The following is a 24482-nucleotide window of genomic DNA, read 5'->3' on the forward strand; positions in this document are numbered from 1 at the left end:
TTTAAAAATATATCTTTCATAGTAAATTAATAGGCAGAAATCCTTAGAGGATTGTCACGTGGGTGTATAAGAGTAGGATAGTAATATTTGGGATAATTGGCTGACAGTTTGTAATGAGCTACAAAACATTATTTTCCCCTTGCAAAGCTTTTTTTAAAAAGATTTTATTTGTTTATTTTTTAGAGAGATGGGAAGGGAAGGAGAAAGAGAGGACAGAAACATCAATGTGTGGCTGCCTCTCATGTGCCCCCAGTTGGGGGCCTGGCCCACAACCCAGGTGTGTGCCCTGACTGGGAATCGAACCAGTGACCCTTTGGTTCTCAGGTTGGTGCTTAATTTACTGAGCCACACCAGCCAGGGCCCCTTGTAAAACAGTCACTCCATAGAAAAGTATTGTGGAAGCCCTCATCCAGGAAAGGCTATAAGAGCATCTTTGCTAGTTTTGACCTAGATTATTTGACATGCTTTTATCTCTCCCTGGCATATGGCACTTCATGAGTCAGTGCCTTTGTACCAGTTCCTGAGCTTCCTAGGCAGCATTTTCTCCATGTTTAGTGTTTAACTCCAGGGATTTTCCATTTGCCACTGCAGAAATCCATTTAACACAGGAATTCATGAAGAGGCTACTTGCTTCCAAGGCACCATGCCTGGCTCATACCTCCTGCCCAATACTTTCTACGCAAATATTCTCCATTGTTTCAAGAGGATCTTTACAGGCAGACACTTGTCAAGAAAAGATGACTGAGTATACCTTAGAGGAAGGTTACTGAAAGCCCAGTCCCTGCCTGTCACTGCCAGCATCTACCAAAGTTCTTCCAGCTTCCACCTGTAGGATTAGGAACTGCCATGGGCCTCACCTGTGAATCTCACATTTCTGCGTATATTCCCTTAAGCTCGTGTTGCTTTGAACTTGCCCCATTAGCCTTCAGAAAAGTACATCTTGAAGGTGGTCCTCTTACTCCCGTGTAACTAAATATTTTGGAGCAGCTCTGTGAATAAGTAGTCAATAATCTGCCCTTTTCAGTACTGACATTACTGAGGCTTTGACTTTACAGCCATATTTCACCTGGAGAGGGAGAAGGTTCTTGGAAAGTGAGTCGCAGGGTCCCTTTCTGACCTTCTTTGTTCCTCCCAGGCCCTGTTTTTTCACTTTTTGTCTATGAGCATACAAAGATCAAAATATTTTAAGCTAAGAGATCCAAGCTAAAATTGATCTCCATGAAGATTCACTATAGTTCTATATGTTCTTGTCTATTGAATTTCATTAAATTGTTAGATATAAAATACTTAAAAGAACATATACAGTTTCTAGCATTCAGGCTTCTTCATGGACATTTGCTGCTACTTATTTTTGCTACAGTGAGGTCAAAAAGGATTAATTTCTAAATTGGTTTGCTTTTTGATAGACAAATCAGGATAGTAAAAGATTTTTATGTGGAATTTTCATAGTGTGTTGTATAGAAATATGTAGGGTTTTTTGTGAACCTGTTTCCACTCCTTCACTTTTATTTTTGTGTTAGTAATACCATGACTGAAACATGCCTTCAGTAATTATTGTGTATAATATAGTGGTCTTACAGCATTAACATTAAAGGAGAGTTTCTTTATATGTTGTTTCTATACAGAGAATGATGTATTAAACTTTAGAGTTTTATTCTATAAAAACTAGAAAGTTTACTAAATGGCTGTTCTATGTCTGAACATCTTCTTTACAACCTATAATATATTTATTTAAACCTACACCATTTAAAATCTACATCAATTATAAGATCAACAAAAAGGTCTGAGAGTTAAAATTGGTTAATAGCTTTCTTGATTAATTAGAAGTCAAGATTATATTTCTGATGACTGGGGGGATGTTATCCCTAGAACAGGAGTTAGTTCTTTAACTGGCTATAAATAAATAAATGTGTTTCAGGACATTATAGAGATGTGAAATGCCCTTTAAGTTTCATAAACTCAGTATATTCAGAATGAATGAATAACTTCATTATTGTTAATAGTCATCAAACTGGCCAAATTTGATTCACTCTCATATCATCTTTAAGAGCATTTGCTGTGCCTAGGTACTACTGTCATTACTACTAATCACTTAAATGTTTTCTTCAAATCTACCCATTGTTTTACCTCAGCCTCATTTTAAGCAATAATATCCATGAAATCACATGCTTACAATATTCTTGACTTTTTTCATAAAATACATTAAAATAAACAAATACATGTTTAAAGCATTTTTAAATGTCCATATATCACTTAAAATCAGCATGAAAACCAGTGGGCTGTATAGCACACCTTCTGAAAACACTGACAAAACCCAAGCAGATTACTGACTTTTTTACGTGTCTCACCACCCACAAAAGAACAAAATAATTCTTGGTTGTAAAATTGGAACAAGACAATTTTAAGAATAGTTTCTGTACTTGCAGTGTGATGGCTAGGAGCTGTTAAAACTCCCTGTATGTGTATAAATGCACACCCATACACATAGATAGGTGATAGATGGTTTTAGCTGTTATTTAGGAAATAGCCAAGACTTTTCAGTTCCTCACACAGTCAACATCATTTATTTGAGGGCTAATCAAGCCACCCTTATTTTATGCTGTTTTAGTCTTACTCATAAGTAGTATAAAGAGTGATGATAAATAAGTAAAAATCTGGAACTTCTGGTAATTTTTATTTCATTCATCTGTTATTAATAATCAGAAGTTTAGCGTAAATACTGGGATATGGTTTGTTGGAGTTTGGTTTGTCCTAATGGGAAATTAGTGTAGAGAAAGATATCAGTAGGTTTCACAATCCTTATAGAGAAATGTTCTGCCTGATTTTCTATGATATAATGAGGTCTGTCCAGAAAAAATCCAGCCATTATTACCATAAAGAGAACTGCACGTCATTGATGTAACCTGGCAGCCAAGGAGTGTGGACTGGAATGCACATGCACGAACAATGACAACTTCACTGTAGTAGTCAGTGGGGGTGGTAGACACCATTGAGTGAGCATGTGTACTGTGTGACCACCTCATTCAAAATGACTCAGCGAGTAGAACAATGAATCTGCATCAAATTTTGCATTACCTAAGCAAAGCAATCTAGAGATTCAATGCAATTCCTATCAAGATTCCAATGATGTACTTCACAGAACTAGAACAAATATCTCAAAAATTTATATAGAATCACAAAAGGCCCCGCATAGCAACAGCAATCCTGAGAAAGATGAACAAAGTTGGAGGAATCACGCTAACTTGTATCAAACTATACTATAAGGCCACTGTAATCAAAACATCATGGTACTGGCATAAAAACAGACACAGAGGTCAATGGGACAGAATAGAGAGCCCAGAAATAAATCCACCTTTATACTCAATTAATATTTGACAGAGGAAGCAAGCACATACAATGGGCTAAAGATAGTTTTTTCAATAAATGGTGTTGGGAAAATTGGACAGATACATGCAGAAAAATGAAACTAGACCACCTTCTTACACCACATATGAGAATAAATTCAAAATGGATTAAAGACTTAAATGTTAGACCTGAAACAACAGAAATCCTAGAAGAAAGCATAGGCAGCAAAACCTCAGACATTGCTCATAGAATTTTTTATCAGATATATCACCCCAGGCAAGGAAAACAAAAGAAAAACATAAACAAATGGGACTTCATCAAACTAAAAACTTTTTGCAAAGGAAATGACTAACAAAATAAAAAGACAACCCACAGAATAGGAGAACATGTTCACTGATACATCCGATAAGGGGTTAATATCCAAAATGTATAAATTACTTACAAAACTCAACACCAAAAAAACAAACAACCCAATTAAAACATGAGCAAAGTACCTGAATAGGCATTTCTCCAAAGAGGACAGACATACAGATGGCCAATAGACACATGAAAAGATGCTCAACATAACTAATCATCAGAGAAATGCAAATAAAAACCACAATAAGATACTGTCTCACACCTGTCAGAATGGCTCTCATCAATAAATCAACAACAACAAGTGCTGGTGCGGATGTGGAAAAAGAGAACCCTTTTGCATTGTTGGTGGGAATGCAGACTGGTGCAGCCACTGTGGAAAGCAGTATGGAGATACCTCAAAAAATTAACAATGGATCTCCCTTTGACCCAGCGATCCCACTCCTGGTCACATATCCAAAGAAACCCAAAACTCTAATTCAAAAGAACATAAACACCCCTATGTTCATTGCAGCATTATTTACAATCGCCAAGATACAGAAGCAGCCCAAGTGTTCATCAGCAGGTGAGTGAATAAAACAACCATGGGACATTTACACAATGGCATTCTACTCAGCTGTAAAAAAGAAGAACATTTTACCCTTTGCAACAGTATGGATGGACCTGGAGAACATTGTGCTAAGTGAAATAAGCCAGTGAGAGAAACACAAATACCATATGTTTTCAATCATATGTGGAATCTAAGGAACAAGGTGAACTAACAAGGAAAACAGAGACAGACTCATAGTTGGAGACCAGATGACAGCTAAGGGGGTGAGGGTAGGTTAAAGGGTGGAGGGATTGAGCGAAAAAGAAAAAGAACTCATGGACATGGACAACAGTGTGGTGGTTGCTAGGGGAGGAGGGTATAAGCGGGTTAAATGGTGATGGAAAAAATATAATAAAGATTATATATTAAAAACAATTTTTGCATTACACTTGAACATTCCTCTGGGGAAATGATTCGGATGATTCAGAAGGCTTTTGGGGATGATGCACTGAGTGTAGTGCAAGTAAGAGTGTGGCACACACGCTTCAAAGGTGGTCGAGCACCTGTTGAAAGTGATCCACATTCTGGAAGGCCTGCAGAGTTTTTTGGTAAAACATCAAATCACTCAGGTGACTCGGCCCTCCTACAGCCCAGACTGGGCGCCCTGCGACTTCTGGCTTTTCCCAAAACTAAAATCACCTTTGAAAGGGGAGAGATTTCAGACCGTCAATGAGATTTAGAAAAATATGATGGAGCAGCTGAGGGTGATTGGGAGAACTGTGTGAGGTCCTATGTACAATGTTTCTTGTATCTTCTTCAATAAGTGTTGACTTTTGATAATACGTGGCTGGATACTTTCTGGACAGGCCTCATCTATGCCCCCATTCATTTAACATCTAAACATGGTGAACTAATTAGTGGTGGAGATGCTGCTGAGGTGGATTTAGAGGTCATTTAGTGCCTCTTCAGGTGGAATCATAGAATTTGCTTCCGGAAGGAACTTAAAAGATATCACTGTGTTTAAATCCTTTGTTTCATTAGTGAGAAAACAGGCCCACAGAATAGGTGATGTGCCCAAATACAAACTTTTAGCAAATTAATTTTGGGGATATATATTTAGAGTTCTAGCTTTTCCTCCTCTTGGGAAAATAATGATATGTTCATAAGAGCTTTAGGTTGTTGCATCTTTGTGCATTCTTTAATTTTCGAAATATGGTTAACAATTTTTGGTGGCACTCAGATATTTTATAGCTACTAACTATTGTTTGAAGAAAATAAAGGATTAACCTATTGAATTTTATTAGGAATGATGTCTGTTGCCTTTAATATATTTGAGTAAAAGAGGAAAACTAGTATTTCTCAAGCAGTGTCAAGATATATTTTATATAATAAATAAAATTTCTGTTCATATGGTTAGTACACTTGGATTCAAACATCCCAACTTTTTTATTTTTAACCTGTATTTTTAATAAAAGAGAAAATAATAATAAAACTAATAATCACATGCAATAAAAGTAAGTTTCAATATGAATTCATAATGAAAAATGTATGAAATGAGTTACTGTGAAGAATAGGCCAAGAAGTGAGAGTTTAATTTCGTGAGATCTCAAAACAAGAATTCAGGGAAGAAGAGGGCAGCAAGTGCTGCAGACTTTACCTATAAAATTAAAAGTAACTTCTAAAGGAAGGGGAGCTCGTTTTATGTAATAAGTTTGTATGGCTCCACAGCTTGTTGGTAAGAGTAGCTTTGAGCACTTAGAGGGCATATCTTCCTCCTCGTTGTGTTCCAATTTAAAAAGTGTTATTACTTCTTTTAGGAAACTGAGCCATGGAGCAGTTCCCAGATCTCCAGACACCCACAAGTCGAGAAAGGGAAGATTAGCGGCCATTACCCTTCAGAGCCACTGATTTGCTATAACCAAGAAGACAAGTGAGTCTTTAATAATTCCAGAGACATTGCCAGTTGCTAATTCCTCTGTTGTTAGTGCCTTGAGAGTTAGGATAATCCCCTTGCAATTCTCCTTTGGTGTCTCCAGAGAGAACCAGAGGATTAGAGGCCCTTCACATGAACACAATACCCTGTCAGTCTCTGCAGTGCATGTCATTTGTCATGGACAAAACATAGTCATTTTACACCATGGAGACAAACCAGAGAGAGTACTGGGGTCCGGGCAGTGCTTCTCTGAGCTGGAGTTGCCTTTTTCCTGGCCCTCAGTCGGATGCTTCCAGAGAACACCCCGGCTCATTCTCCTCTGAGCAATGAGGAGCCAGGTGCAGCTGCCACTCTGCACTGAAAGCAGCGCCACAGCCTATCTTCTCGCTTTCTCCTCGGGGTGGGCTGGGCCGGTGTCCACTACCAGTGTCTGTGGTGGCCTTCCTTCTTCCCGGAGTCAGTGAATGAACCCTGACAACACACACTCCACTTCTGCCACTCAGTCTGTATGTTTAATATGTTTAGCTGTTTAGTTATTCTGTCTTCAGGAAAAGCTTATTTGGTTACTCACACATCCATGAAATATTCCTTCATAGGACTTCGTTTGTCCTGAGTCCGTTTTTTAATTGATTGTTAGAGAGAGGAAGGCAGAGAGAGAGAGAGAGACAGAGAAACATCGATTTGCTGTTCACCCATTTATGCATTCACTGACTGAGGATTGAACATACAACCTTAGTTTAACAGGATGACACCCTAACCAACTGAGCTACTAGGCCAGGGCATACCCTAAGAGCCCAAACTGTGTTTATGTATATGATGGATATCATGTATTGTAATCTTGATTAAACTGTAAACTCCTTGCAGACAGGCCAGGTCCGCTTTTTGTTTCAATACCACATTGGTATTGACCCAATACCAGTACCATTGGCACTGACCTCATTTGTCCACGTTGTAAGTCCTAAACCAACAAACGAAAAGGAAAACCAACCAAACCTCAAACTTCACATCTTGTGAAAGGACATCTATTCAATTAGGGGTTGTATGGTGAACCTGCTCTTTACAAGTGAAATGCTTTGTTGCTGCGTACCACTTTTTTTTAAGCTTTCGTATCATAACAACATGGCTCCATCACAATTAATCTTACATGGTAATGCAGTGACAGAGAGATGATTTCTCTGGAGAATCTACGCCAATACTATTCCGATGCTCTTACAATGTCAAAGTGATTGCAGTGGAAGTATGTGGGGACTGTGCTATGTGATTATGATATTATAGTGATGGGCGATTACCATAGGAAACTACTAATTCAGCTCTGCAGGGACTTGAATTATGAAACCATTATAACATGAGATTATAATGACACAATAACTTGGATGCACTTTCACGATGTGAAAACTAAAAGCTAATTGGAATGCAAGTAGTGTTACCATTAAATTGTAATTAAACACTGAAAGCAATACTTGGTTAAATTTAAGACGGAGACATGCAATCCAGAAGTGAAAACTGTGGGGAAAGAATTGGTGCCAAATGTAAGCTCAGGAATGGGTAGAAACCGTTTAGCACCGTGCCCGTTAGTACTGGGTGTGAAAGCGCAGGCACGGCGGCCTCCCCAGGCTTGGCCCCTCTCTGCTAGCCCTCTAAGTGACCAAAGCCAGTAGCAGGACACAGACCCGTGGACCCAACTCCCATCTCTAGCACTACCACCGCTTAACATTTCAAGTCTCCTCGTTTCATTTTCAAAGCGGGCAAAATTTTATCTTACCTCCCACACCCTAAAGCAAATAACCTTTTAGGTAAGAGTAACCTTTTCAAAAATATAACAAAATTAGTTCATGATCAAGTCAGACACAACATAAGCACAAAGGAAAAAAAAAAAAACTAAAAAAATTTTTTTATCACCTAGAAATGACCTGTATGAGCAAGCATCTCTGGATATTTTTTTCAGACTCTTTCCTATGTATAGTAAGTATTATTTTTTCTTCAAAGATTTGTATTATACAATATTTTTAAAGCTTACTTATTAATTTCTTCCATCTCTCCCCATTGTAATGTCTACCTCTTATCCAAGAGAATCCAGTTGATATGTTTTTGTTTGTATTTTAAAGGTCAGCTCAAACTGGGAGATTTTTCATATCACCCAGGACATTATATTTTACTACTAGCAAATAGTGTTTGACAGGGTTTATGCCCTGCATATATCAGTTTTAAGATGGCTCTCTATTACATTTTTCAGATTCCATTGGCAACACCACAGGTAGTTCGTTAACACTTCTCTCTGTTTAGGAATGAATAGACATCTGTGAAGTCAGAGAGTTCCACTTTGCTCTCAGCTGACAGTTACTATATGGCTGAGGTGGACATAAAGACAGGTATGAAAAACTAGGAAAATTTAAGTGGCTAAGCTTGTTAGAGATGCCCCTGCGTTAGCTTGTTCCGATGATATAAGGACACTCAATGGCTAACGAATACTCCCTCCTAATTATGAGTCGGAGTGGTTATTACTCCTTGTTTTAAATATGGTGAAGATCAGCTTTTTGTTATTAAGTATTTAGTTCTTACTTAGATATGCTGTGTGCTTTAGAGTTATTTTTATCCTCTTCTTGCAACAGCCAATTTAAGTAGAGAAGTCTCAATTACTTGAGTCATTTTTGTAATTAGGAAAAGGGAAAGCACAGTGCAATTAAGTGGCTTGCTTCATTTGCCCAGTCAACAGTGCAGTTGGCATTAGCTTCTTTGGTCCTAGAGAACTGTAGCTTCTTTCTGGGGCCACTGAGTGGTGCCACCTCTGACTAGTAGCTCTGCATTAGTCAACAGCAGAATAACTTATGTGATGTTTACAGTAAATATCTCCATTATTTTACAGTAAATATCTCAACTTGCCTGACAAGTTGGGAGGCTGGGTTGTAGTCTGGGGTACCTGGCCCTCACAGGATCAAGGGCTCTGCATTTACATCTAAAGATGAAGTTATGGAATTATACGATCTATCTCCACAGTCCCTTTCAGCTCAAAAATTCTGAGGTCAAATAGCACTGAACACTTATTGAAACTTACATATTTTAATGATATATTATTGATCATCTTAATATTTAATAAATGCATTTATTTCACCTACTTTAAAACCATTCATCTAAATTCAAACTCATATCTTACTTAGATGCATCTAGTACTGTGATGTGTTACAGCAGATTTGTAATTTGATTTAAAAATGCCTTTTTTTATTTAGGGAATTTATTGAAATTATTGAAGTTGCAAATGTAAATCTAATCCAAAGAAGAGATTAAAATTATAGTCCTGCCCTGGCTGGGTGACTCAGCTGGTTGGAACATCATCCTGTACACCAAAAGTTTGTGGGTTCCACCCCCCATTTGGGGCACATATGAGAGGCAACCGGTTGATGTTTCTCTCTCATATTGATTTTTCTCCGTCTCTCTCTCTCTCTCACTTCCTGCTTCCCTAATATCAATGAACATAACCTTGGGTGACGATTAAAAATATACATATTATAGTCCTTTTGTATGCCTGCAATATTGTTAAAATACAGTTAGAACTACAATGAAAAGAAACTTTTGCATGATTATACAAGTATACAGATAAATAGTTATGTTGAATAATATTTAAAATATGTGCTTTCTGTGAATTCTTAAGAAGCAGGGGGTAGCAATGATTAAGAGAGCAAATTAAAGTACAGTGCCAGAGAAATCTTTCTAAATCTTTCAGGGCACCTTATTTTTCATGGGGAAATATATAAGCAATCAAACCCCCTTTACATTTAAATCCATATATGTGACAAAGTGTTAGTTAAAAATGTATTTGGCTGTAGGGAATTTTCCCAACTTTGTAAGGCTTTTTAATCTAGAGAATTTAGAATTCCATTAAAGCATTTTTATTTATTTATTTTTGGGGCTGCCTCAGACAGGGAAAGAGTGATGGTTACTCTATGCCACAAGTAGTCATTACAAATTTGCCCTTGATCCCATTGTAGTAAATCAGTTTTCAGGAGTAGCTGTTTGCCACTTGATTTTTAGTATATCGCTTCTTAGCTTTCCCGAAAAGAGGTTCTGGGTCAGGTGCCCCACTCTCTAAGGACTAGGCAAAACTTGTTATCTTGCCTTCTTTTCTAGACCCAGTAATAAAGGTGATCTTAAAAAAATTTTTTTCAAACCTGAGGATCCACAAAATCTCAACACAATTTTTGATTTTTTTTTCATTTTTATGATTATCTAAACAATTTTAAGCATATTTCACATCCCTGTGACCAGCTGACAATCAAATACTGCCATAGGATTTCATTATTTGTATATTAATTTGTCTTTCAGACTTCAGTGATATGAAATTATTACTTAAAATAACAGCATTTCTCTTCTTTATGACTGTTTTCATACTGGGATCTCTGCTTCCCTGGGAGCTCTGAGTGTACTTTCCAAGATGTCAGGAGGCGTTTGGATTGAGAGAGTGGCGTCATGGTCCCGTAAAGCGGTTTGGGCCCTTTCCTTTCCTTTCTAAGAAGTGGAGTTGGTTTATCAACTAGATCATGTATGACAACTGCATGTATGTTTGTTTTTCAGAGGTTGGCTTTAGAGTCTGTACCATTATCCTAAAGGTAAAACCAAGGGTCAAGACGAGTTCAGTTTTCTACTCTTTTTCATTTTGTCTAGCCCTGCAATTTGTATTGTGTCTTCAATATAACCAACTCCACCCCCAAGGTGACCTCCTTAGACCAGTGCCCACTCGTGCTCTTGAGCAGAGGGAAGCGTGGGGATATAGGAAAGGAAGCTGTGGAGAGAGGTCAGCCGTGACCTGAGGAACCAATCAAGATAAGAGATTATGCATCATACAAACTGGGATTCTTGTTCTGTGTTCTTTCCCAAGAAAAGGGTGATGTATATTTTCTTTGTTGTATATTTTAGGTGTTAATTAGTAAGCATTGGTAGAGCCCTGGCCAAGTGGCTCAGTTGGTTGGAGTACTGTCCCATGTACACCAAAAGGTTATGGGTTTGATCCCTGATCAAAGCTCATACCTAGATTGTGGGTTCAATCCTTGGTTGGGGGCCCATAAGGGATTGCTTCTCTCTCTCACATCGATGTTTCTCTCTCCCTTCATTTCTCTCTAAAAATCAATAAAAATGTGTCCTTGGGTGAGGATTAAAGAAAATAAATAAGTGTTGGTCGACTGTCAATAGAGAAACCTATGGATTTCATACCATTTTTTTAACGGTCCCCCAAGGGATGCTTACATAGCTTATAAGAGTGTATTCTGCCTTCAGTGGAAATGGGAGATAGCCCATCATCCTTGTCTCAATAATAACACCATATCCTCATTGGCGAAACAAGAACAATAATGATAAAAGTGGATTTCATCCTGTGTCATGCGGCCCAGCTTCTACTTGGATACTTTTTGGTGACTCACCTTCTGCTGATCCCTTGCTTACTTCACAGGGACATTAGGAGATTTAATTAAAGTATGTAGAATGCCTTAAGCTCGTCAGAGAAACACACAGCATTCTTAGTGTAGATAATACTTTGAAATTCCATAATCTCTTGCAGGTAATGAAACCAGCAATATAGGAAGCTAGGGCCTCGGCAGAGCTAGCATTTTATGAAGACACATTCGCACAATGTTATAACAGCCGTCATCGCTATGGGCTTGAGAGGTCAGCGTTCAATTACTGTGAACTTTCTTAATTGTAAATATTTTGATTTAAATTTCCCATCAATAAATAACACATTTAAGAGATCAATAAGTAATCCAGTCAAGCTGATTTTAGTCAACTTTTAAGACCTTTCATTTTATTTTCAAACTATGATTATGAAAAGTATTTTCCAGAGCTATCATTGTAACACTTTTGTGAGTTTGGCTAGACACAAAGAGAGAGCGTGTCTCAGTCTTCCGTTGCCCTGAAATGTGGTCCTACTCTTTAAATCCCTGAAGAACAATGAAAAGTGCTTTAATTTCCTCCCTCATCTCCTGGCCTCCTGTCTCCAGCATTCAGCCTCAACATATGCTACCCATCTACCTGCTATCATCCTAATACTGAGCTCATCCTCTGGGGCCCGCCCATGCGGCTGTATTTTCCACTATGGACGTACAGTACAATCTGTGTATGAGCCTCTACAGACTACAAATTCTGAAACATGCCCTTCACTGTTCATGCTACCAGAATGCCTCCTTGTAAAAATCCTCTGAATATTTGGTGGCCCTGCCTGAACACCATCTTTTACAGGAAGCCTTCCCAGTCCCTCCAGTATTGGTGAATCTTGTCCAGATCCAATTCTCCAGAGAACTTGCTTTAACTCTTTTCTAACACTTCCTGCACTCTGTTTGATATCATAGGGGTCCCACTAACGTATAAAAAAACATCAATCTTGCATTGAATGCTCACCGTGTGCCAAGCAGTGTGTTGGGGGCTTTTCTGCTTCCTATGGCAAGACTTTCTTTCCCATTTTTGTTTCCCATTTAGATCCCCCACAAACATCTGCCACATTGAATTGAAATATATTCAGGTGAAACCTGTGGGTGCCTGGAAAGCAGTCCTTCATGTTGTCCTACTACGCTCTGGGAATGTAAGGCTCATGCTATCCCCTCAAACCTATGAATCAAAGCAGCTTTTCAAGTAGAATAACAATAGCTGGTCGCAAGCCTATAAAGAGGCCATGAGGCTCATGGAAACACAGACTGCCCTTGGCTGGAAGTACATTTCATCAGTGTGGAACTGACGGGTGGATAGAACAAAAATTGTTCCTTGGTTGAACAGGTCACTACTAAAGATATGCTTCCTCACTGATGGCTCATGTAGCTCAGAGTTGGTACCTATTTCTCCATGTGTGGAATGGAATTAAAGTGGTTATCAGAACAAAAGCTAGTTATACACCGTGGCTCTCCTTTTCATCAAGCATGGGTGGCATTTCTCCTTCAGGTGTCCAAGTGGCAGCTGTCATACCTGGAAGTTGCTAGAAGACAATAAGGAGTGCTCGACTCAGGCTGGAAGAGATCTCCTTGCAGTGACTATCAGCCATTTTTCTGTGTGATTACCACTTTTTACACCAAAAAGGGTGGCCTGAGAATTCAGAAGTTTGCATGTGGCACTGAATCTTTTTCCCTGAATTAGTTAAGCAGAGTAGTAAAAGTCAGGACATTTCCAAGAGTCATGTGTCTTCAAAATAAGGAACCTGAGATGATTTCGTGGGAAATGCCTTCAGACGTGTAGTTATGCATGCCACTGAAAGGTCTCTGTGATTCCAAGGAAGGTGGCTTAAAAATGAAACTGCCTTAAAAAGAAATTAGTGTGAATGTTCCCTACATTTAAAAAATCAATCTAAGATCTATTATCCAGTGTTGCTCGTATAAAGGCATGACTCTGGACACTGATTACCTGCAGTGATTTTCCTAAGTATTTATAGTTTTCTGATTTGTAATTGGCTTCTACCAATGCAGATAGGAAGTGTCCTTGAAGATAGTCACAGGCCATTGTTTTCATATGCTCAGGAGCCTTGCTCTCATTTAAGGGAAACTTAAAAAGTAAAATAAAAATAATGGGTATTCCTATGTGGTATTGTGTTTGGTATAGAATAATAATCTAAAATGGCATGTTCACTATCATTGGAAAGCTTGAGAGCAAAAATACAGTAAAGTTGTAAAAAAAAGCACAGTTTCAAAATTCATAGCCCAAAAACTTTTGGGAAAACAATGTCCATGGCTTTTAATGATTTTCAGCTGTTTTGACTTTGGTAAATACTGTGATATGCCATAAAAGTAGTGTGCCATGATTTCAGAATTATGTATTATCAAAAATATATTGAATAGCACTGGTTGGCGTGGCTCAGTAGATTGAATGCCAGCCTGTGAACCAAAGGGTCGCTGGTTCAATTCCCTGTCAGGGCATATGCCTGGGTTGCTGGCTATGTCCCCAGTAGGGGGCATAGCAGTGGCAACCACACATTAATGTTTCTCTCCCTCTCTTTCTCCCTCTCTCCTCCCTCTCTAAAAATGAATAAATAACATATTTTAAAAAAAGAAATATATTGAATAAATATTCTAAGAATTTTTTAGCTCTTTGCTAGCAACTGCTAAACTGTTTTTTCTTTGTGGTCTTGATTCTACTTCCATTTACATCAAAAATTTCCTTGTTCCTACTTTAATATTTGTTTTCTTCACTGTTATGTATCTTTCCTGTGAGTTACCTCAAATCCTTAGTGGAATAGGCTGGATTAAAAGAAGCAAACATAGAAATGTTAATTAAGTACTGACTTTGAGCCAGGCACTGCAGGGGCTGAGGGAGGAGACAGGGACTCTGCCCTCAAGGACCTTAGTACCTGGTGGAGAGAGACATTAGCATAAGAGGTGAGTTTCAAGGTTAAACTTGGAGTGCTAAGAAAGAACCTATAGTTAGCATCTTACCCAGATTGCTGGAACAATAAGGAGGAACATCAGGAAAAGATTCTAATTAGAAATGGTGCCAAAGCCCCACTCTGAAGATTCAGGAGAAGTCAACAGGGAGAAGAACAGGGTTGGAGAAGCAGAGTGGGAGTGGGTTGGGTTTGTAAAGCTCCGGAGAAAAGAGGCAGAAACGCATTCAAAGACATGAGACCAGTGCAGACGGGTTGAGTCCAGAGAAGGACAGGCACTTCAACACGGCCAGAGCCCAGAGTGGGTCCAGAGTGGGCACCGCTAAGGTTCAGTTTCAGATTCATTTCTTAATGTTGGCAGGAGGACCACAGAGCAGACACATCTGGATCTGTGTTAGAAGGAGCCCTCCGTAGGCATGGCGAAGGCAGATCAGAAAGGCAGGGGACGAGTTTAGCAGCTCTGACTGCGACCCAAGTGCAAGACAATGGTGGTTCCAGCTAAGGTAGTGGCTGTGAGGATGAAGAGGGAACGATGCACTAAAGAGTTATGAACGTGGTAGGATTTAGGCCATTTAGAAATCAAGTACTTGTGAGTGAGGTAGGAGTCTTCAATGAAATTTGGGTTATTTTTTTTTAACATGGGCCATTGGGTAGATAGAGGTAGTGTCAGGGAAAAAGAGAATGAAGACATCTAAATTCTCTCAGGACTAAATATAGTGCGACTCATGTAAACTTCCACAGACTGTGCTTGGCACGAAGTAATTATCCAATACGGTTTCCATTGTCGTAATCATAGGCTAAACTGGTCTGATTATTCCTAACGGAAATTTCTATGAAATGCTGGTCATAATCAATATTTGGCATTCTCTGAGCAGACCCAGGTTCAAATTGCAACCTCCCAGCTCTGTGATGCTAGACAAGTTTCTTCAGTTTCCTTGACCTTGATTTCTTTATATAATATGAACCCAGCAGCATTTTAGTGAGAATTTGAAATAAGAACTATAAAGTGCTTTTGTAGCAGCTGATACAGAGTAGGAGCTCAGTAAGTGGTAGCTTAGTAAATGAATAAAAGGCATTATTGTTGGTCCCCACCCTTGAAATGAGGGTGGGGGTTCCCTCTTATTTATCTTTGCATCTCCCATAGGCTCTACCTGCCTAGTACTAGGTTTTACACCTAAGGGATGCCCTCCAAATATTTATGGAATCTATGATAACTGATTTTATTTAATCTTTCATATTGTTTTTCTGCTAACCTGCCAAAGACTGTTAACCCTCTTTAAAAAGAGGATTCTTTTTATATTTTGTCCTTATATGGTTTATCTTTACTTAAAATGTATTTTGTTTGATCCCTTTTTTTTCTCCTTATAATGACCCATACTTTATAATTTCTGATATTTTCCTGTGAAACATCTCCTTGACAACCCCCATCTGCACGCCTACCCCACACAGGACTCTACCCAATAGCAGAATCTTGATCCTCGTGTGGCTTAAGTGTGATAAAAATTACTCAGGCTGCTGAACCCTTGCCAGAATTCTTCCTAGGGGCCAGGATTTCCATAGAGTCTGGATTAGGCCATGAAGGACTCAGCCAAACAGCTTCACTTTAATCAAAGTGAACCGCAGCCATTGCAAAGGCATATAATTTGAAGAGAAATATTTGCACACGAACAATATAAAACCCCAGGTGTGACTGGCAAATGAGCAATTCTGTGATAACAGAAAAGAATTTGAAATAGCTCTTGAGTTCATACATCTTTGCCTGCCTGTGTGGTTTAGAGAATTCAAAATCTATATTCTATTATTTTATATGTGGCATTAACATAAGCATCAGATAGGTTTACAGTGGAAAAACTGATCTTTTCCCGTTTTATTCTCTTTTATTAATTATGGGTGAAATAGATAAACATAAAAAACTGGTAAATACATTAAATTGTAATCAAGGAAAAAAGTATCTATCTTTGCTCCTTCTACCACCAAAAGATACAAGTAACAGTTTAGTATTTCTACTTAAGTTCTACATAAATTTATAATGCTTTACATAGTTTTGTATTTTGATTTCTCACATGTTATAATAAAGGCACTTCCCTCCATCATTAAATAGTCTTTGAAAATATAACTTGAATGTTTGCATAATATCCCATCATATATGTAAACAGTCCCATATTGTAGAATATTTTGGTCTGTATTCTAAAACAATGCCATAGTGAAATATTTGTGCATAAATAATTTTTACATGTGTCTAAATATTTCCTTCAGATGGATCCCCAGTGGCAAAATAACATTACAGGACTTCAGATGTGTATCGTTAAACTGCTTTTCAGCAAAGTTGGGCAAATTTGCATTTTGCCAGTACTGCGTATCAGAAGGGTGTCATATCACCACAGTCTGTGGTCTTGCTTATCTTTCACAACCCAGGGGTTTTTTTAGGTATAATTAACAATATTATATTAGTTTGAAGCGTCTCCCACATGATGCTTTCTGTTGGATACCCACGGCATAACCATGGCTGTTAACTTTGCGGACTAAGTTGCCATTTAAATGGACAGACTTCTTCTTGAAGTGTGAAGCTGGATTTGTATTCATGAAAAATTCCAAATGGTTAGTTGATGTTTCCTGTGTTTCAAGTGTAACCTTAAATATGTTATACGTTTTAAATGTTTTTACTGCTTAGCACTGTTATACAAAACTCAAAGCAGCATCCTCTCCCCCATGTTTGGGGTTTATGTGGCAGGAGTAATTCCAAATAAATATCTTAGTTATTTGAAATGTAGGCATTGGACAGTACTCCATTATGTTGTATCTTCTGGAAATTATTTTTTAAAAATATATCATCGTTCAGGTTTTATTTGTAGGCTTGAGAATTTTATGTACTCCCACTACTCTCTTCATTTATCACTGAGAACATGTAATTTCAACTAGACAGTGACATGCATTTGTATATAAAAGAAAAAGTAATTATTTGTGGATATTTTAACCCAATGGGATTTGGAGTCTTGTTCTACATATTATGTCCCTGTTTTACTTACAAACTTCAACAAAAAAAGGAAAATTTAAATATGATTGTAATTTCAGATTTACAGTACATTTTACTTTATTCATTTTAGAACAAAACTTTTGGCACTTTCACTCATTCTTTAATTAAGGCATAAACTAATTACAGTTGACCCTCGAGCGGCACCAGCTTTGAAACATGTGCACCCACTTACACGAGGATCTGTTTTCCGTAAGTATCCAGTCAGCCCTCTGTACCCAGTTTTGCACCCTCACTTTCCCAGCTCTGGGTCTGCAATACGGTTTTCGTTCCCGGTTGGTTGAATCCGAGGGTGCAGAGGGCCGACTGTACACACTGTTCTACATCAGTTCACGTGAGGGCCTGGAGCATCGGGACTTTTGGCATCTGTGGGGGTCATGGAAGCAACCCCCCAGTGATACCCAGCAACAACTTAGCCAGTTAAGTTTTGGGGGGAAGTCATAAGTTTATGTGGATTTTCAACTGTGTAGGAGTCTGCCCCCCTAACCCTCACATTGTTCAAGGGTAAACTATACTTTCTCTCTACTTGGTTTAGTTCAGTTTCACAGATGAAAACCAAATACTAGATACTACGTGAGTATAGAGGATAAAAGAGAGACCCCATTCCCCTCCCGCCCACACGGCACATAGTCAGAGACAAATTCCTTACCAGGTTATCAGTTAGGTACGGAGTGACCTGCACTGTGGCACACTGTTCAGTCTCGTTACAGGATGTCTGCAATATGAGTGTCTCCAGCCCCAGGTAACAGGTTCCCCAGATAAACCAAATCCATGCACTAATAAACTGACCACTCAAAAGTGAATTCCCACTCAAGCATTCCTGTTTCCTCAATACTAATTTCCCTTCCTGCCTAGCATCTCAGCATCTCTTTGTTCGCCTCTGGCCGACTGCTATAGACATTCATAAATATCAAGTAATAGGATGCAAATAGATTGTTAAGTAAAATTGAAACTTGTTTTTAAAAAAGCACAGTTTGTCCTGAAGTTGGTGAAAGTGATATTGGAGAATCTAAACCACAGAGAAAGCCCGATGAGAATGTGACACATCAAAGCCGCGTAACCCAAGAGGCGACACTGGCGTGGACAGTATCAGGATCGGTGCGTCCGCAGAGAGCGAGTTGTGTAACAGCTGGTTAATAGAGGACCTTGGTAAAAACATATGTATGTGTGTGTATTTTTTCAATAACCTTTTTCATCACCGAGGTGTAAAAGTCAACTAAAGGGTGTCATATCATATAATTTTATCCCACCCCCACCCAAATCCAACATTCAGTTAATCCTTTGTCCTATAGGACATATTTATAATTATGACTTATTTTTATCATGTTCATTTTATTTTTCTAATTTGAAGCCTTAATCAAGTCCTTTAAATGTGACTGGTTATTCAGTGTTGTTCGTATCTTTTGGTTGTCTCTTTCTGTGTAACAAACCATCCCCAAAACACTAGTTTCAGACAACAACTACTGATAGTTTATTACCTCCCATAATTCTGCAGGCTGGCCAGACTCTGCTGGGTTGGCTGCAGCTGAGCCTGCAGTCATGTGAAGTTTCGGCTGGGTTAGAATGTTCAGGATAACTCATTCACTTTTCTAAAAATCATTGCAGGGCTAGCCACACAGGCTGAGCTCAGTGGGGACCGTGGAGTGACTGGGGGCTCTCTCTCTCTCTCCATGCGGTCTCAGGGTCCCTTCTTTTACACATGGGAGGGTAGCCAGACTTCCTACATAGCAGCTCAAGTTTCCCCAAAGCACAAAAGGAAAAAATTTGGGTTCCAAACTGACATATAGCCTCACTTCCACACATTCTATTGGATAATAAAGCAAGTCACAGGCCAGCCCACGTTCAGCGTGGAAGGAGACTGCATAAGGACTTGAATATTGGAAGGCAGGGTTTGTCAAAAACCATCAATGAAGACCAGCTAGCACACTGTATTAAGTACATTCATTTCAAAAGGCATTTCCAGTATCAATTATCCATGGATAACAAGGACCTCCTACAGCTTTAATCACTTGGGTAGGTCAGGTCCAAAGGCCTAATGGGTTCTGATGTCAATCGCAACAGTCAATCTGCTTTTAATAATCACAGGCTTCAAGTGACGGAATTCATTTATAAGCAAAATTAGAGCCTTGGTCTGATTCATAAACTTCAGCCACTTATTGATAGTTTTTTTTAAAGAACAAGTTTAGGTTCATTTGCCTATGGATACTCAGCAAATATTTGGAAAATAATTCAAAGTTTGGAGGATAGTAATTCTGAACATTTATAATTTAGGCAGTGCTTTTACATATAATCTGAACTTGTTTTTCATTCCAAATCTTATGTAGTAGATATTATTCCAGTTTAGGTAAGGAAACTAATTCATCATAAGCTTTTAAATTTTCTACAGTCACACAGCTAGAAAACTTTGGAGTCAGGACTCCAAGTTCAGGGTTACCTACCCTTCCTAGAGTGTTCTTTTAAACTGAGGAGGATCTGCAACTTAAGTTCATTCATGTAATCTCTCTCCCTCTCCAGGTACATGTATGTATGTACCCACAGGCATATAAATATACACTTAAAAAACCATTCTTAAAGTGCAGCCTTCATTGAGAGTTATAGCTGATGAATGAAATTCTGTCTCTCATTACATGGATATATATGTATGTAACATATACACATGTACATAAAATATACATTTTAAAAACTATACTTAAAATATAGCCTTCACTGATAGTCAATGATTTATAGAAAGTCAATAGTATCCCTTTAAATGAAAGGATATCACAGAAGCATGGATGCATGGATGTCATCTGGTCCAACTTCTTCATTTCTCAAAATGGGAAAACAGACTCAGAGTGGTTAAGTAACTTGCCCAAAGTCACACAGATATTGAGTGAGAGCCAAGAACTCCTGACTCTGAATCTACCATTCTCCCAACTAAACAAAGCCTTGCTAAGAACAGCCTTTCAAAGGAAATTGTGTGAGGAATACGGATTCTTATACGTTTAAAACATTAATTTGTGATTTGCCAGGAACTAAAAGTAACAGCTCTTTAATGACTAAATACAGTTAAGGACCAGCTGTGCAGTTTGCTCAAAATAGGAGACAACCAACCCATTGCAAGGAATCAATGGAAAAAAAAATGCCTTCTATAAAAAGCTGAGAATTAACTTTAATGTGAAGAGTTCTTTATGGAGGAAAAGAAATTGTAACTGTTGCACTGAGTAACTTGGTATAATGTTTCACTCCCAGGGTTATTATATGTGAAGAGCAAAATTAAGAAATTGACTCCAAATGTCCTCGCAGCACTGAGTGTGGAACCCTCTTCGGAGAATGAGAAAAGCTTAGATGTGCTAGACCTCAGTTTCCCAAAAGAACAAAACATAAGGTCGGTCCTGCAGACAGTGTTTTGGCGATGTTGCACTTCTTCCAACTCATAGATGCTGCCAGGCAAAGTAGCGAGGAATGCTGCATGTTGACCTGAGTAGAAATAGTGGGTTTTTCCTCCTTTCCCTTCATCCCCTCTACTCTCCCTCCTTTTCTTTCTCCCCCTCCCTCTCACCACTTCTTTTATTAAGGAGAAAATAGTTTCAATTTGTTGACCACACAGATAATAAATTCAGGAAGCCAGTGCAGTCATGTAGCACTAAGTGACAAGGACACGTTCTGAGAAATGCATTGTTAGGTGATTTTGTCATGGGAACATTATCGGGCGCACTTTCAGAACACTAGATGGGACGGCCGGCACACACCCAGGTTCTGCGGTCGAGCCTACTGCTCCTGGGCTATAAGCCCATGCAGTGGGTTACTGTACAAATATTCAGGAGATTAAATCAAGCACAGAGAAAATGATGCAATCAAAAACCTCGGTAACCACAAAACGCATCAGACTGCTGCCAGCATAATGGCATATTGGGTTATAGCAACCTTTTTTTAATATAAGTAGAAATAGTAGACTCTAAATTATTGATTAAAACTATGGAACTATAGTAGAGCAAATACATAAACCAGTAACATTGTCATCTGTTATCATTAGAAAGTATTATTTACTGTATATAATTGTGTGCTGTACTCTTCCAGGACTGGCCGTGTAAGTTTGCTTACACCAGCATGACCACAAGCACGTGGGTAACGTGTTGTACGACCACATCAGGACAGCTCGGCTGTCACTAGGCATTAGGGATGGCTCAGCTCCGTTTCGGGACCACCGTGGAATGTCGTTATGTGGCATGTGACGGTAGTGCCATTTACCAAAGTCAAAGTGTGTGTGAGGCAAAGGGCTGCCAGCTGGCATGCTATCGACTAAAGAGTCAACTAAGCCACAAGCCCAGTGCCTTCTACTGAGCATCCTGGTGTGATTTCTGACTTTAATAATCACAACTGATTGTTTATATCAAGGGGTGCAGGACAGCGGTCCTGTGAATGTCTTTCCGGGCATGTCATTTCCTGGGTACATCTCTGCCGCCATCTTTATACCTGTTATCTGGAATGTGAAAATATGCCTAGGTTTTCTCTCCTACTTCTCTAGTCAACGAGAAAAAATAAACTTAGGAATAAAACCTACCACTTCCCTCTGAATACAAGATGCAAGCTGCTCATTTGTATCTCTTGGTGGTTTTGCTTTATTTATGCCTAAGTTTGAAGAACTTGCTGTGTCCTATTATTGCTCTGTGTCCAGAAGTGGTTGGATTTCTTTCTCTTTATTCAGGCATGGTTATTGATTTTTTTTGACAATATGAAGAGTTGTAATCTCCATGCATCTACCATAAATGCCTCAGCAAAGGGGAGCGTGGTGACGGACATGAGGAGGAAGTCCTAGTGTCACCATGGTTTAGCCACCAGACTATCGCTGTTTGAGAGAAGACATGTCACAGGTTTGCACCTGCACATCATGTATTCAAACAAGCTTAAAAAATATTTTGTGGTTTTAAGAAGATTTTGGTCAACAACCAAATTCTACTTTAAGTGCAGTGTGCACAGAGGACCGCCACTCTTGTGATGTAACCCATACAACAAAATAGAAGCGCCCACACATTTGCACCAGCCGGCACTTATTTTTGTAGGAGGCCACTTATTTGGGGGAACTGTTATAGCACCAGTGAGTCCAGTTGGAAATTTCCATCTGCTTACCTCTCACTGCTTCTGCATCCTTCCCATCTGCACTGGTGTCATCTCAGACCAGGCCTCCCGTTTCTTCCACATTCTAGCAACACCCACTGAAACCCCTTCCTCCCATTCTCCCCACAGCTGCCAGATTAATCAGTTCATACCTTCTGCATAAAACTCTGGAATGCTTTCTTTTTTATGAGTCGGGGTTTGATCAGAGAGGGAAATCAACAGTAAGTGAAATGGACTGAGGGATTAGAGCTTGCACAGTTGTGGAAGAGAGCCGAAAACTGTCACTGCGTAGAAACTTCATTTCTTTCATATGATCATTTCTCCTTTCTTTCCTTTTGATTCTAACTGGCCTCAAGCACCCTGGCTCACCTACCTGCTTCTCCCTTCCACGTCCACTCCTTTATAATCATTAAGCCCTCAGGATAATGAGGTTCTGATCAGCTATTTATAAGTTTCAGCTCCAGGCCCAGAAAAGCTGCAAAAGCAGACAATGCCATGGCTGACATGAGGACCATATGCACCGATCAACTACCCATACCCTAGTGCTGACCAATCCGTACAGACCGTGACCCTAACTCCCTAGTCACCACGATTAATGATTTTCCCCTGTATACCCCATCCACTGGAAGCCACTGGGGACCCAGGCTTTTGAGCAGTAGCTCACCTGTGTCTCCTGGGTGGGCCACTTCATAAAAATAAACCCTTATTTTCTTTGCTGCAAACTCCTGTTCCTGTCTTATTGAGTTGATGCTCTTTGGCAGCCAGACCCCTTTAGTCCAGTACAAAACCAACTTACCAAACATCAACTTGCCAATTTGACCATTGCATCCACTGTAAAGTAGCGTCCTCTAACCAGGTCGAGGGCCGGATGCAGCAGCAGCGGGGGCAGGAAAAGAGCATATGCCGATGACACAGGGAGGGCAGCAGACTGCATGGGAGAGAAATCCCACTCATTCCAATGTAAAACATTCAGGAAGTCCTTCCCACACCCCCTCCAAAAATGGAAGATGTAATTGAAATGGATATTCAACCCAAATAGACATAAAAATCTTCAGTATAATGGCCAGGATGAAATCTCAGTAAAACCAAAGTTTCCCCAAGCTACCCACCCACCAGCAAATCTCAAAAATTTGGCAAATTGGTCATGTATCTTATAAAAGTGAATTCATGCACCTAGTTTCAAAAATGACAGGTCCTACATATTGTGTCTGGTTTTCAGCTCCGTGCTGTTGTACTGCTTTCTGATTCTCTTCTCTCTCTTTCTCTCTCTCTCTCTTTTTTTTTTTTTGGTTCTTTTTTCTTTAAAGTTCTATGTTCTTTTTCAGTTGTATACCCACTTGAATTAGAAGGGCCGTTTCATTTGACCAGGCTGGACTAGTAAGTGCAGCCTGTCCTCAGTCTGTCCATCTGCCGAGATTTCATGTGAGAAGTACAACCGTGGCCAGTGTGTTTATAGCCCCAGTTACCCCTTGCCCACCGCCTTCTGTGTGCGCCAGTGCTGAACAAAGCTTCCCATGGATTTTCCACAGAATGCCCAAAGCCTGCCTTTTTAGCTGGGGGTCACTCCTGTCTGCACAGCTGTGCACTGCGGCTCTCACTGTCCATTACAGTTCCTGTTCTGTGAGCTCCATCCCTGCCACGGGAGGCCATCAGCAGCCCCCGGCCTGTGCACGAGAAGAGAACCATTTCCAGGCTGGATGTGGCGTGAAGAGTACTTCCTAGCTGCACAGTAGCCGAGAGTTCTACAAACATATCCCATTAAAAGACATATTCCAGCTTACAGCTGTGGTGCCTACAGTTTGTTTTCTAATCTTTTCCTATCCTTTAAGTATAGGTTACATTGTGTCTT

The 24482-nt window shown here is 39.4% G+C and overlaps 1 protein-coding gene across 2 annotated transcripts in view; it reads left to right on the forward strand.

The window, feature by feature from the left end:
• The window catches only part of PTER (phosphotriesterase related), a 58594-nt gene that overhangs the window by 10058 nt on the left and 24054 nt on the right, over positions 1 to 24482 (forward strand). Inside the window, exon 2 of one of the 2 annotated variants that reach the window (XM_045183640.3) lies at positions 6046 to 6158. The exons of the other annotated variant lie outside the window; for it this stretch is intronic. The gene's annotated coding sequence lies outside the window, so the exon portion shown is untranslated. The remainder of the gene's footprint in view (positions 1 to 6045; positions 6159 to 24482) is intronic. 2 annotated transcript variants of the gene reach the window in all.

This window comes from Desmodus rotundus, chromosome 4 (assembly GCF_022682495.2).
Source record: "Desmodus rotundus isolate HL8 chromosome 4, HLdesRot8A.1, whole genome shotgun sequence".
In the NCBI taxonomy this organism is placed as follows: Eukaryota; Metazoa; Chordata; class Mammalia; order Chiroptera; family Phyllostomidae; genus Desmodus; species Desmodus rotundus.